This window comes from Podarcis liolepis, assembly GCF_965112155.1.
Source record: "Podarcis liolepis genome assembly, chromosome: 7".
Taxonomy (NCBI): domain Eukaryota; kingdom Metazoa; phylum Chordata; class Lepidosauria; order Squamata; family Lacertidae; genus Podarcis; species Podarcis liolepis.
The window spans coordinates 81,386,369-81,401,895 of NC_139561.1; the positions used below are offsets into that span (position 1 = coordinate 81,386,369).

The 15,527-nt window shown below is 43.0% G+C and overlaps 1 long non-coding RNA gene across 8 annotated transcripts in view; it reads right to left on the reverse strand.

The window, feature by feature from the left end:
* Positions 1–894: 894 nt before the first annotated feature.
* LOC310712538 overlaps positions 895–15,527 on the reverse strand; it is a 57,919-nt gene continuing 43,286 nt past the window's right edge. For 4 of the 8 annotated variants that reach the window (XR_014528905.1, XR_014528907.1, XR_014528908.1 and 1 more), the window contains exons 3-4: positions 1,614–1,745; positions 895–1,307 (exon numbers count right to left, since the gene is read on the reverse strand). This is a non-coding gene — a long non-coding RNA (uncharacterized lncRNA). The other 4 variants (XR_014528910.1, XR_014528911.1, XR_014528912.1 and 1 more) reach the window with 4 other exon arrangements.

The following is a 15,527-nucleotide window of genomic DNA, read 5'->3' on the forward strand; positions in this document are numbered from 1 at the left end:
CTGATCCTGGCCTGACTGCACTGGCTACCAATTAGTTTCTGGGCTCAATTCAAAGTGATGGTTTTGACCTCTAAAGCTTTAAACAGCTCAGGACCGCAATACCTCAAGGATCGCCTCTTTCCATATGAACCCACCCAGATCCTGATATCATCTTCTAAGGCCCATCTTCATGTGTCTCATCCTCAAGAGGTCTGGAGCCTGGCAATACAAAGAAGGGCCTTTTCTGCAGTAATTCTCCACTTGTGGAATGCTTACAAGGGAGGTTTGCTTGCGGTCTTCATTATATGCCTTTAGGCACCAGGTAAAAACGTTCCTCTTTAACCAAGCCTTTGTTTGATTGGCATCCTATGCCCTTTTAAAATGTGTTGGGGGAGTTAGTGGGTTGTTTTTGTTTTGATTGCGTATTTTGTGGTTTTATATTCTGATTTTATTCTGTGAACCACCCTGAACCTCCGGGTATAGGGTGGTATACAAATTTTAGCGACAGCAACAACTTGGAGACTATCGGGTACCAAGCATCTAACACATCTAAATAAGAAGATGATGATGGAGGAGGAAGAGGGGCGCTATCACAATGGCACTCTCCCTGCCCCCAGATACAAATGCATTTAATGGAGGAAGTGAGGAAATCTACAAGTTAAGTCATTATTCATTTTATTATTGTATCGCAGAGGAAACTGTGGACAGACAACCTTCTCTCCTTTCATTGAATTTCATGCTGCTGATTCTCAGGGAAATCTGGCAAATTGGCCTGGGTTCCATAAACGTAATCCAATTAGTCATTAGTAATTTTATTAACTAACAATTATCCATTTGTTCCTTCTAAAGACTCTGTCCTTCACTGCCACCACTGCCAAATATTGTTAATTTGATAAATGCAGAAACACAACACAATTTTATTTGCCACACCAGTTTATTTTGATTATGAAGGAAGGAAAAATTAACCCACAAACCATATCATGAGACATAGTTCCCCACATTTCTCTATGCCCTGCATCCCATTTAGCTTCCACCAAATGCCAGATAAAAGACACAGGCGTCCCATGAATTCCAGAAACTTTGCAAATCAGAGACGCATTCTCCACCTCTACCGATGCTGCAAGTGGTGGGATCCAAAATGATGGAGACATTCTTCTCTCCTAACTACCCTTCATTGTTGAGCCGCTTTCAGTGAGGCAGAGTATCACCGCATCGTGCTTCTGTTATAGTGCCTGAAAGGTAGTCATAATACGGTGATGTCCTAGCCAACTCACAAAACGTTGGGGTGGCACAGCCATTATAAACCTTATCAGGAACCGAACTGTCATCTGGTAAAGAGAAAGAGGCATGGTCACGTGTGTATTTTTTTTGTTATTATGCAAGAGAGGCTTAATCCACATTCTGGGATGGAGAGAGAGAGAGGCTCAATTTTGCATTCTGGATCATCACTTCATAGGCTCAACTATATACTGCATAATACTGTAATATGTTCAGGGGAGAGAAACCTGCCCTTTCCCACAAAACATGAAATCTTTTTTCTGGCATGAAGCTGCAAACAGAATAAGAGAGCAACCAACCCACCCTGGCAAGCTGTGTTTCTAATCTCCCTCACATTTATTGGCAGTGATACTTACTGTGAACAAGGACAAACTCAAAGCATCGAGTCTCATCACCACGACATCTGAGATTTCTCAACTTCGGACAATCTTCTGGGTCAGAAGCATCATAGAACGGACACCTTAGCCCATTGAAACCATATGCTGGCGCTGCCAAAAGCAATCCATACAATAAACACATGGATTCAGCCCATATATCTCCATAAAAAATCCTAGGCCTCAGTTCTATAATCCTGCCAGAGGGTTGCATTAATCATGCAGACAATGCAGATCTGGTTATTACCTTGAATACCTAGACTGAGATGCCAGCAGTCAGACTGCAGGACTTCACCTGCTCTGGATGGTGTGTTTTGGAATGGGGAGAGAGAAGCCAGACAGGCTTCAGGTGGTAGGCCACCCACTTGTGAGCCAGGCTCAGCCCTAGTAGGCATATGTTCCAACATTTCTTGAGAGGATATTGGGACATCTCCCGCCCCAACCCTCCCACAAACACATGGATATGGCCGGGAAAGCCCAGACGTTTGGCAGCCCTACATTATGTTGTTTACTTTGTTACTATGTTGTAAACTATTGCTGAAGAGTGTGTGTGTGTGTATATATATATATATATATATATATATATATCTATATCTATATCTATATCTATATCTATCTATATATATATATATATATATATATCTATATCTATATATATCTATATCTATCTATCTATATATATATATCTACATATAGATATATACATTTTTAAAATAGTAAATACAGCTTGTTATTATTATTATTATTATTAATATTATTTGTATTCAATACATTTATATATGTTTTATATACCACAATACAGTCTCAAAGTGGTTTGCCAATTAAAAATGTGTGTGTGTGTGTGTGTATGAAACTGTGAAACTACAATAAAATAAAAAGCAATTTTACACATAACTACAATGCAATGCAATAAAGCAATCAAATCTCAAAAGAAATAAAAATAAGATATATTTAGATTCAGGGATCTTTTCCCTCTCTTCAGAGACCCTTTTGCCAACTCTCCCAACTCACTACACATTACACTGAATTTATGCCCTACATTTACACAAATAATAAAATACCTGCTACTCAGTCAGTATCACAGATCACATTCTGTTTCACAAATGCACACAATCTGCCCAGTCACTCCAGCATCTCTTACTCAAGTCACCATCCCCTATCGTCTGTCACTCCTTCAACACAACAAAAATGTACTTCAAAAACCAAAGAAAGAAAGAAATGGTTCACTTACTGAACCATATAAAACAATAATACAAATTGCCACCCATTAGTCACACATATATTCTTGACAACAATTTCGTTACTTCCCAGGTCACAGTCTCCCTTTCCAGACTCTAGCTGGGCTAGTAGGGAGCAAGGAAGAAATGTATTGTGTGTCCAGGCAGAGACCCCCTTCTCCCCTAGGAGACAGGCCCAGAGCAATGAATCATACATGTCAACATTTATTATGATTAAAATGGCCACAACTTTATCCACAGTTTCACATGTAGGAAACTTTGGCTTAGGCATTGGCCATGTATCCCTCTCAGCCCCCCAGCCAGGGAACTGAGGCACAGCAGAGTTACTCGGATCAGAGGGGGCATTGTAAAATGCATCTTTACATAGCCAGTCCCCACTTCTCCACACAATTTTGGGAAGTTCACCGACAACCTACCAGTGTATGGCCAGTGATCCCCTTCACACAAGTACTGAACCCTGAAAATGCCATCGCAAGGAGGGGTGAGTCACCACTTCAGTCCCCCCACCCCTAAAATGACGACTAAAGGTTTCTGTCCAAGGCCTAAAACTGCCAGTGTTGTGACAATTCCTACGGGGAAGGTGAAACCTGCGGAGCAGGGACAATTCCTTCCTGGCTCTTCAACAGCAACCATCATAAGACGGTAGCAACACCCACAAACCTGGAAGGAAAATGGTTAAACTGCCACAAAAGGAAGAGATCTAAGAGAGGATTGGGTGGGTGAAGCTCGAGAACCAACTGTGTGTCCCACGCTGGCTCCGCCCCACTTATAAAACCCCAGAGCAGACCAGAATGAAATTTTCTCACTCGCGGTCCGCTCACTTGGCCCAGCCCTTAGTGACACAACAGATTGACTGATTTAAATAGGGGTTTGGCAGGAACCCCAATGGTCCGCGAATCTTGGAAGGCAGGCCAGCTCAGGCCAACTGGCTTGTCTCTAGGGAGATCGGGAGTGCTGCACGCTGGTCTGCAAATGACACCCACTGTCAGATGTTTTAGTGGTTATTCATCTCTCTATCGCTCCCCAATTGCCCAATAAATGAAGAATCACCCAGGGGTCATTTGAAGCTCTTTGTCAATAAGTGCTTCAGGCAGGACACTGGCTTCCCCTTTGAGACACAGATGGTGATGCTGATTCTAATCATCTCCCATGTAAACTAAGAAGATGGTTATTGCACTGGAACAGTATCATATGTCTATGAGCAACCAATGGGGAAATGGGAAATCTCAATGCTATTCATGCTCAGGGATACATAGAGATATATAAATCTAAAAGAATGCAGCTACTTACAGTCAATCTGTCTTGGGATGCAAAAGTCATCTTGGCAGCAGTAGATCCTATTCTGTAATTCATCTTCTAATGTAGAGAAGCTGTAATTCGTTGAGGGACAATTTGTAGCACATCCCAATTTAAAATCGGATGGTACTGAAGACCCATCTGTGAGCAAGAATTGGAAAGACTAAATCTGCAAAAATTCAAATCACATCTCTCCTTACTGAAATCTAGATGATGTTTTTTTCAAAAAAAATTGTCAAATGGGTGACTGAAGAAAATAAAATATGTCAAGCACTGGATTTGCAAGCTAGTGATTCAAGTCATTTCATTAGTAATCAACCAATGAGTACAACATATTTTCTTATGTAAATATTCTAGGATATTTCCTTAAAAAAATGCACATAAATGGGGCAAGGCAGACTTGGTTTTGCTAAGGGCTCGTAACAGGCTAATCTACCATTCATCTCTACCTAATAATCAGTTAGTTGTTTCAGAGGCCCACTCAAGAACATGCCATATACTATATTTTTAAGAAGCAGAAGAAGAATATATTACTATGCTATGCATTTTTGTGTTTTTATACTGTAAACCTCCCTGTGATCCTCGGATGAAGGGTGGTATAGAAATTAAATAAATAAATAAATAAGATGGTAAGAAAAACTGGCAACCCTGGAAAAAGAGAAGGCTAGTATGGAGGTGGTGAATGTTCACTTCACAGTCCAAGTTTGTAGGAGAAAATAAAATACAATGAAAGAATTAAAGGCAATAAGAAAAGTACAATTAAAAATCACACAGCTTTTAGCACATCAGTTGATAACTGCTGCAACAAGCAAATGTATTGGGGGTGAGAAGTGGAGAGCTCCCAAACTCAACATCCCTACTGCCTCTTTGCTTCAATTTGCAAACTATATCAGGTTGGTTAATTCACTTAACTCATGATGCTCCAGCAACTTTACATTCCTGTTTATCATTGTGGCCTGTCACTCAGGTACAAGTCTCTATAGAGTTGAAAATCACCCACTGAAGACAACCAGAATGATTATAAAGCACTACCACCCACCCACAGCTCAGATAGCTTTTCCAGGAGGATCCAGTGGTTGATGCATGTAACCTTCTAAGAGGAAATGTTCTGTTCATGTTGGCTTTTTTTAAAAGAGAGAGATTTGTGTGAAATGTCAGAGTGTGCCTGTCAGGGTTTGAGGAAGTATGGTATTATAATATTGCAGACCTACTTGCCATGACATTGCTTGAGCCCATGGTGCCCAGCGTGTGTATCTGTGAGCACCGGAGGGCAGGGCAGACTGGGAGAGGGATGCGGAAGATGAAGGAGCCCACCACAGCACCCCAGTAGCCCCACATACTGAGGGAGAAATGAGCTCCAACAGCCATGCAAGGCACAGTGGCAGATGGAGTTCGTTCCTCCCTCGGCTGCAATATCACCACCTCTCCAACGCTTCTGCTCCCAAGGAATGGACCGGCTGCTGCTGCCACCCACACTCCAGCCCCAAAGGTGAGCCCGGTGGTGGGTTCCCTCAATGCGGGAGCTATAGTGGCAGTACATGGTGGCACCCACTTGAAAAAATGTGCCCAGGGCAATGCCCCCCCCCCCACGCTACATCACTGCCTACTTGGCAGCAGCTGCTTTGGAGACAGAGAGAAGATGACTTTGAATCTTGCTTCAAAGGGCTGGGTTCAGGTCATTTAATTCTGGTTGGTCAAGGAAACAGCAGACCCCGATAGGCTTATGTTTCTTATCAGTTGGTATTTAACTGTCAGTGAGGAATTATCATACATGGCAGTTGGGAATATCAGTTGAGGAGGGAGGCGTGAGGCAAAGGCCAGAGAATATTCACAGAAAGCATGTTAACAGTAATTGGCTGCCCTGTCTAAAGTCCATAGCTGAGATATTACACACTCTATTAAGTTACAGAGGAAGGGCCCTAACTCACTAGTAGATCATTTGAATTGGATGCCTAAGGTCCCAGATTCAATGACTAACATCTCCAGGTATGGATGGGGGAAATTACCAATAGACAGTAGACACCTCATGCCAATTGGTGTAGACAATATAAAGATGGACCAAGGGTTTGAGTCTGCAGGAGGTAGCTTCCGCTTCCTGTCTTCGTGTGAGCAGGTATTATATCACCGAAACAATGTAATGTATAAACCCTCTTTCATTTCAATGAACAACATGAATTAAATGCATTACTATTTGCATAGATTAGTGCTATCACACTCCCAGTTATGTCACTTTCTTGGCACTCTCTAAATGTTATGGAATGTGACTCAAAACAACAAAACTGCACAAAGAAAATACAGAGGTGTGTTACAGCACTATGTTATATGCAAGCAAATAATAAGGTGTCACCATGCTCTCACTCCTGCAGTCCCAGTTGGGAGAAAACTTGGAGTACACTAAAGCAATCACTTTTTCAAAGGTTTGGAGGCAGTACCACAACACTCCTCTGATTGCCCTGCATCTTTGTGGTTTGTCTCAAAGTATAGTGGCACCCCATACTCTTTCTGAGTCTCCCAGGACTCAGAAGAGTGTGCTGGTCACCTACATATCTTACCCTAAACTCACAGTAGGTTCTACGCATGTGTGGATTCTAAAACCCCGGGTGTGGCATGGACTTCCGGGGTGGCACCATCGGTAATGGCTGCTTCCCTCTAAACTGGAGGGACAGAGCTCCGCGGAAATCGGGTCTTTACCACAACGGCGCAGCGGGGACCCTTTAAAAATCACAGGCGGGAGAAGCCTGTGAACATGGGACTCGGCGGGCACCATTAGCGCGCCCCCCCAACTCGCAAAGGAATCCACAATCGGGCTCCGAAGCGACGAGGGGGAAGCGATGCGGTGCTGAGAGTCAAACTGCTCTTTCCGTGGAGCGAAGCCGCATAGCTGTTACCGGAGAGCGCTGCCTTCTTCCTGGGAAAATTCGGCATCTAAAAGCATCATTCGTGAGTACATGAAACTGGAAACAATTGGATTTTAAACAAGGACTGGCTGGTAGAGAAGAATTGGACTTAAATTTTTAACTTAATTTGATACTGAAACGGAAAGGTCCAAACAGGAAGTCAGCCTTCCGTTCCTTTGTAGACCGTACAAAGCAAAGACAGAACAAGCTAGAGTCTTGAAAATTACTACCAAAAGACTGGACTTCATCATCTAAAAGGTTAGACCCCCCCTTCTTTTGGCAGGAGAAGGGGGAGCTTTTTCTTTTTGCAACGTTTAAACCTGCCGAAGTAAGCTTAAAGTAAAGTAAGCTTCCACTGTCCTAACCCTGGAGCGGGTGTCAGGACCGACATTTAAAGCTCATTGACCAGAGACAGAAGTTTTGACAGCTAGCTAAATGAAAAGAAACATCGTGATTCCATTGTGTCCTTTCGCATCGTAAAGGAACAAATTTGGACAAAAGTAACAAAACAAAAAAGTAACTTTGTGGCTGGATCTGCAATAGAAGTTTACCCCCTAGAGGGAGAACGTGAAATTGTAGCTGTTTACAGGGAACTTCCAGCTGCTGTAGACTATCTCGTGGGAATTTGACTGGTGTCCTTGAAGCACAATGTATTCAGAAGCACTATTGTGTGTTTTATTTAAAACAAACGCCCAACTGGAAGAATTGCATGAGGAAGTGAATTTGACGACTGACTTGGTTGGGAAATTTAAGCAGACAGTGGAAAATTTGGACCAGGCAATGGGAAAAAGAATGGAGCTTATCCAGGAATCAAGTAAGGAGTCTGCCGAAATAGAACAGACGAAAGAAGAGGAGGATGTGGAATTTTGGGAGCCAGAGATGGAGTCAGAGAAGGAGGAAGTCGCGGCCCAGCAGGAACATGAGCTTTTGGATTTACCAATTGATTGCCGGAAAAATCAGACTTGGAAAGATAAAGTTTGGTTTGGTCTGGAAATGGGGGGTTGGATTGACCCCCCTCCCCCGAGCAGGAATTTATGGACTTTCCGAGTCTGGGAATGGGCCGTGAGAGGTTTGGAGATATGGGGACTCCCAATTTTGGAAAGACTGAGAAATGTGACCTTAAATCTTATATGGAGTTCAATATGGACTATGGGAAAAGGGTTGATTTGTTGAAAAGGGTCAATAACACTACCAAGTTGGAGTTCACACGAGGGAAAGGAGATCCAGAAGAAAAACTGTGGAAGGGACAGGGAAGAGACTCAAGGGCCTTGGATATAAGGTTACCAGGTTAATGTGTTAGCTCTATGAGATAAAATGGACTGACAAACCCGGAACCAGGAGGAGGGGACGCTGGATGAAGATTGGATTGTTTCATTCTCTTTATTGGACTACTAGGACTGTTTTATATATTTGATGAACGATAGAAGGATGTTTGAAAGGAAATGGTTTGGCTTTAGTATATGCTGAATAATTTTTTAAGAGACATGAAAAAAGGACTATAAATGGGTAAAAGTCTAATGGTAAGGATTTGCTGAATTAACAATTTGAACTGGAATACAAAGAAGGGAGGTATGAGGAGGTCTGAGGAAATAAGGGTATGGAAGTTATGTTATTGAAAATTAATGTGTGTTTTTATAAGTGTTTGTTATTTTGTATGTTTGTTTTTTGTCTTTATTTGTATCTTTAAAATCTTCAATAAATATCTTTTTAAAAAAACAACAACCCTGAAATTGGAAGACATGTACAATTCAGCAGTCAATTTAAGAAACCTACTAGGAATTAAGGTAACAGGGAAACATGCAAAAAGTCAAAGCAGAGTACAAAATAAACCCAAGCACTGGGCTCTAAACTAAACCAATCTTGGGGGGGGCACTAGGTGGCGCATCGGAAGATGGCTGACAATAACATCTCTCCGACCCACACGAGGTAATTTGGAGGCTATGATGGGGGTAATTAGCCTCCTTAACCCCCCCAGGATTGTGGGGGGGACGGCCCTTGCCTGCTGTGCCCTATACCACCCCCGAATTTGTGGGGGTGGGGGCACTAGGCACAAACCCCTCCTGTGGGATTCCGGCTCTCCTGGACGCCGTCCCTGATTCACGCCGCTGGTTGCATTGATCTTTAAAAGAAACAATTTGGACGAGACTAATTGCACATGCTTCAAGGAAAAAGGGGAGTAAAGACTGCTGACCGAAGAGATCTCTGATAACAAGACAAGAATAAAATATGAGAAGATACGTCAAGATACGGTAATGACAAATGGGGGAGGGGGGAGAAAACCTGCCTTCCTTTTTTTCATGTGATTTAACAAGAATCCCCTCCCCTAATGAGTCAGAAATTAAGGACTTAAGCTGTGGATTTAAGGCTGTGTGGAGATAAACTTTCGATCCAAAGCAATGTTTCAAGATGAAGCTGGAAAGCTAAGAGTTTTGGAATGACGCAGTTAAAAATGCCGTCGCCATTTTGGGAGGCATTGTTGGAGCTCTTGGGTCTGGGAGGAGAAAGAGAGAAATAGAGTTGTTTACATATCGTGGATCAACTCCTCGGTGGGGCTTAAGAGCGACAAATGCCAAAATTTACGATGGAAAGAGCGATGTTATCTACGAAGGAGATATATGGAAACCATCTGGACTTAGTGGAGGAACGGGAAATTCACACAGGATTATTATACTTGTTATCAGCTTAAGGAAACCAACAGAAGAGATCGTAAAGGAAAAAGAGAAATTATATGAATAAGATATGATGTGGAAACACCAAGATAAGACTGGATAGAATTATAAACTTTGTTTGGATTGATTGGGACTGATTGGGACATTAACGCAGTAATAAGAAGATGATCTGAATCCCCCTTTGGATCTTGAAGTATGGGTTCCCCCAACAAAATTTAAAAATTTGGCTTTGTAATTTGGAATTTATACGATGTGATTGAATTTGATGTGATTGGCCAGTTAATAAAAATTATTTTTTTAAAAAAACCTAAACCAATCTTAACCAAAACACATCACTTGTTGTTCAGGTTTACTCACAAAGAATCATCATTTTTTAGAAGATTCCATCTTGGAACCACAGTGCTGGAAAGGCAACTGGATCCCCTGCTATTGGAAGGGGAACAAACTGCAAGAAGCAGCTCAGTTTTTTAAAGACCCACTCCTCTCTTATGGGAACGGAGAAGCCTTGGCTATTTCTGATCAAGTTTCTCTGGTCCCTCAAATAGGCCCTTTAACTATCCTCTTTGCTAAGAAGAGGCTTGACTCAGAATTGATGTGCAGCTCAGGCTCTTTCTTCACAGCATGTTTCCTGGCAGAATTTCTTGGGCCCCAGAAAGAGAAATCTTCCAGATGTACTCAAATCCCTTGAAGAAAGCAAGCCCATTATATGTCAACAGACTCCACAGGGTCTTCTGGGGAGAATCACAGGCCTGGTTCACGTATACACTCACCTCAATTCATCTCCAGTTCTTTGGTTGTCCAGCACTTAATGATTCACCTGAATGCATGAAAGGTCATCCCTAGATACTCCAGGGACCAAATGGTGGACCTACACACCCAATTTTAATTAAACAGAAAAGACATACTCACTTAAAGAGCCCTTGACATAATGTTGAATGCAAAAGCCGTTGTCAATTTTGCAATAACTCATGTAACCGGTGGAACAGAATAGATTTGCCACTTCTGTGAGGAAAGATGAAGAAACATTCAGTGGCACCACAAAGTTGCTCATTCCATGAGAAACGGCATCTACATTCACGGTTAGAAATATGACCATGAGCTAAACCTTTGCTGGATATAATCCAACAAACGAAATAGGAGCAGCTTTCATCAACTCAGGATCCACTTGCAATTGTGGGTCATGTGGGATGAAAGCATCCAAAACGCTAAATAATGCTCACAAGGTCTGTACAACTCTGTAATGTCATATGTTTGAGACAGTTATGTCAGGTGGTACAGCAGCGGCCCTTATTAACCATCTTCTGTATGAGAGCAGCCTCAGTTTGTCTCTAACAGTATTTATGTTAGAAACAAATCTATATAAAATGTATTATCAACATTTTCCTGCATTGTACATATTAATCTGTACGTGCAAGCACACAAAGTAAAAGTTATTTCTTATTTAAAGTGTCTTGTTCAGCTTTTAGAGGAGGGAAAAGGGAACTCCTTAAAGGGTCAAATGACCCTTTATCATACAGCAATGTTATTGGTTTTCAGGATCCACAAGCAGTGGTGGGTTGGAAGATGCATGTATACATATACACACCTTCCCCCCATTTCTCACACCCAAAAATACCCACTCACAGTGATAGACAAAGAAATAGCTTTATGGTGATTCATGCATCCCCACACCAAAGCAATGGCATCTCCTTCCCCCATTGCAGCACATTCCACCTTACCTCTCCCTGTTGCCCAGATAATTGACTGTGTGGTTCCCCCTTCTTCCCTGCACCAGTCAGATGGGCATTAAGTTGTACAATGCAATTTCAAAAGTCCCATCACACACTGCTGCACACAGCCCACATTATTGGTGCTGGGAAGTGTGCTACCACCAGCCCAGAGCATGAGCAGAGCATGAGGGCAATGGGGAGAAAGGTGCACCAGGAAAGGCTTCCCCATCCACCTTCATCACAATCAAATGTGTGCTCATCTGCCCTGCTAAATACCTGCTTGGCCAACTGAGCGAAGCACAGTTACTGAAACAGGACAAGGGGTCAATCCGCAGGTATGTGACATAGACAACCGATTGCAGCTGACATGAGGTCCATAAGCCATGAATTGCTCACTTGTGCTGGAAGTAATGGGCAGGTGGCCCAGTCTCATGAGAAGTGTAACAAGCCCAAACAGAGCAACCACATCAGCACAGGAAGCACTAACAGGCAGTGCCATTGCTGGGAGGGAAGACTAGCCAAGTTCTTTGCCCTTGGTGAAGCCTCCAGAGGCTCCATTGCGGCTCGCAGCCTCTGTGTGCATGTGTGTGCAAATGCATGTGGGGTGTGTGTGCCAAACTGGGTGTTTGACCTGGGTGAAATAAAGCCTAGTTTCGCCCCTGCTACCAGAGATTCCTTTCTATTTTGATTCCCAGATGCTCTTGGTCTTATCCAATCTTTCAGCATATTTTCCCCCTTCAATGAACCTATCTCAGTCTCTCTAGCTTAGTCCACCCCACATCCCCTCCCAGGTAGTGAAAAGAAGAATCCAGGATTTCAGCTTCTGACTCACCTGGGAGAAACAGGGCCAGGAGAAGGCAGATACTGAGGAAAGCCTTCATAGCGCTGAAGAGATCAAAAGCTTAGGAAGACGCAGAACAAGCCAGCAGGTGACTTGTGGAGGAAGAGGCTGATGTGGGGGAATTTATAGGCCAAAGCGGGGAGGCCTGGGAGTAGAGGTGGGAAGAACTGGTCCAGTGAGGGGCGGGAAATGATGAAATTAGAAATTGCATAGAGTGTTTTCTTGGAACACAAATTTCAGTGATGAAATTAATAAAATGTGGGTTTTTTTAGAATGACATGATCTTCTGCCAACTGCCTCTTCAATTAAGAAACAACTCTTCAATTAAGAAACAATGATAGATCTCCTTTGGATGTAATATCACCAAATGACCTTCCAGTCCTTCTCCACCCCAATTTCCCCACAAAGTATGAGGAAAGTCTCTAGAGTCAGCCAACTTGGCACGTTCAGTTTTGTAATATACAATCCTTTTACAGAATGTATCCTGCAAAACAAAACAGCTGAAATTTTAAACCCCACAAATTAAAAGCTGCTTGAGAATATTCTAAACTAATTAGAAACTTGGAGCAGGGAAACAATAGCAGAACCCCCCCCCCTCCCCAGCCGCCGCAGCCAAGCCCTGCCTAAAGAGTTCATTCACATGAGTCTGGTCCCACCTCATAGGTCAGCTGGTAATGGCCTTACAAAGGGAACAGACCCTGCAGTCCTCACCACAGTCAATGGTCCAGTCCTCACTGCAGCAGGAGTCTTTATAGCTGGAGTGCAAGGGCCTGGGCCCTGCCCTGTAGGCCAGATGGTGAAGGCCTTGTGAGGGGGCAGGCCCTTCAGTCCTCACCACAGCTGATGGTAAGTGACCAGTCAAGTGACAGTCAAGTGAGATGCAGAAGGCTTTACACAGTCAACCATTTTGTTCCAGACATAGCATGAAGAGAACAACCAATATGGTTTTGTAGTAAATTCGCTCCATTTTGGTCTGGAACTGAACAGATGGTACACAGCTTGAATTGTTCCAAGAGAGGCTAGTGCTTCAGGCATGCATTCAGCGGCATCATTTGCACATCACTTGAGTGTTTGACAACCGCAAGCTGAAGCACTGTTTCTGTATTTTTGCTTGTGCGCTGCTGTATTTTCCAGCCATATTTGCCCATTATCATAGGCTTGAGTTCTATTCCTCACAGAAAGCAATAGTATCTTTCAGTGGGACTTCATTGCTGCCTCTCTGGATTGGCTGGGAGAAGTAGGCAGGAGCATATTGGCAGAAGAGGAAGCAGACGGAAGAAGAAGTGCCATGGTATTTTATGTAGTATTACACAAAAATGTAAATTCTCATCTTCACACAATATATGCAAACATTTTCCGATGTCCAGGTAAATTTCTTTGGCTCCCTGTTTCCTGTTTGACCCCAAGCACAGCTATAATGTACCACCTGCTATCCCTTCCCCTGGGCCCTTTGGAGAGGCTTGCAGGGTCTGCTTTTGGCCCCCAAGCCAAATGTCCTCCACCCTTGGTGGTCATAGTCCTCCAATCTTCTCTGGCTTTTGGCTTCCCTTTTTCAGCCAAAAGAGCAGTTTGGTAATTTTAGACCAAACTATGAAACCACATTTCTTCAACAAGTGCACTATGAATCCACTCTTATTCAGAAGGTAAATTGGCTGAGCAGCATTTTGAGAAAATATTGACTGATGTTAGATTTCCCATGAACCTCAACTGGCAGAGTTTAAATGGACCGGCTAAACCCGACCCTGTTCTCACAATGGCCAAGCAGATGCCTGTGCAAAGCCTCAAAGCAGGACTTGACATCAAACCATTCTCCCCACTTGTGATTGTTTTGTATATTGTTTAATTCTATCGATATTTAATTGTTGTTCATACTTCTCCTCCTTTTCCTTTTTTTAAAATGGTTATTATTCTTACCTGTAAACCATCTTGAGGCCCATCAGGGGAAAAGACAGAATAAAATAAATAAATTGTTATGAGTTGGGGGTTTTTTTTGGGGGGGGGGGGTTGGAGGGGGCGGACAAAAGGGGTCCTAAGGTGTATGCCAGACCCATCTATTCCCTGGATCCAGTAAGTGTTAAAAGTTAGTCAGTTGGCAGAATAGTCAAACCATGTTCCTGGTGAGCTGATGGGGGTAAGTTTTGCAGTGATGTGAGACAGATGTTAAGGCAGCAAGCTGGAAGAAGACAGAGAGATAAAGCAACTTTGGTGTCTGTCACGGTGTCCTATTGTGCCAGCAGCGTTTAGTCATGCTGGCCACATGACCTGGAAAGCTGTCTGAAGACAAATGCTGGATCCTGCGGCCTGATGAGCGCTGCACCCCACAGTCACTGTTGACTGGCCTTAACTATCCAGGGGTCCTTTCCCTCTTACCTTTTACCTGTGTCAGAGACAAAGGCATGATGGTTATGGACTACATGTTTTCCTAGGATTCCTAGGATTTTAAGGCACGAGGTTGAAATCCCTTGTTGGAACACTTGTGTCCCCCTCGCAGTCAGTTTCATACCACTGACGGTGAAATCTGGCAAAATGCTTGAGGTTCCAGAAACCTAATCCAGTTTTGCTGCTGAGCTATGAAATCTAGTGTAACCTGTGAGGCCTCATTTCCACAGGGTGGTGAAACTGAGGCTGGCACAGATTAGGAGGGACGTGTCCTTGGATTTCTTGGGAGGGGAAAGAGATTTAATTTGCTTTCAACACTGCTTTAAATTCTGGAATGGTGCTATTAGAATTCTAACAATTTGTGACACTGTTTTGAACCTGTTGTTCCCGGGTGCTGGCAAAGTGCCCCTTGTCATGGCCTATACTTTCCTCCAACTAAGCCTCTTCGTGCTTCCTTGTATGGCCCACTGCTCTTCCTGACTCTTCAGCTTTCTGAAATGATTAATACACTCCTGATCACCTGCCTCCTCTTGGTCCAGCTTCCTCCAGGAAACAACCTTGGAAGAATAGACATGTTATGTGTATCAAAGTCCATAGTATCTGGTTTTAAGAACACTGAAATACAACTGAGAACTTTATCAGATCAAAATTTGATATTTAGTATTATTAAAGGCCAACAAAATACCACTTTTAGATGGAAGCTGAATGACAGCTTGTTAGAAAGACTGGAATAATGCAAAAGGGATTTAATGTTTGACTGACTTCTTTGAGTTAAATACAGGGAAATGTACAGATTTAAATACAGTATGGCATACTGGGAAGGTGATTATTAAAGGCTCCTTCAAACAGCAAAATGCTTATCAAAAG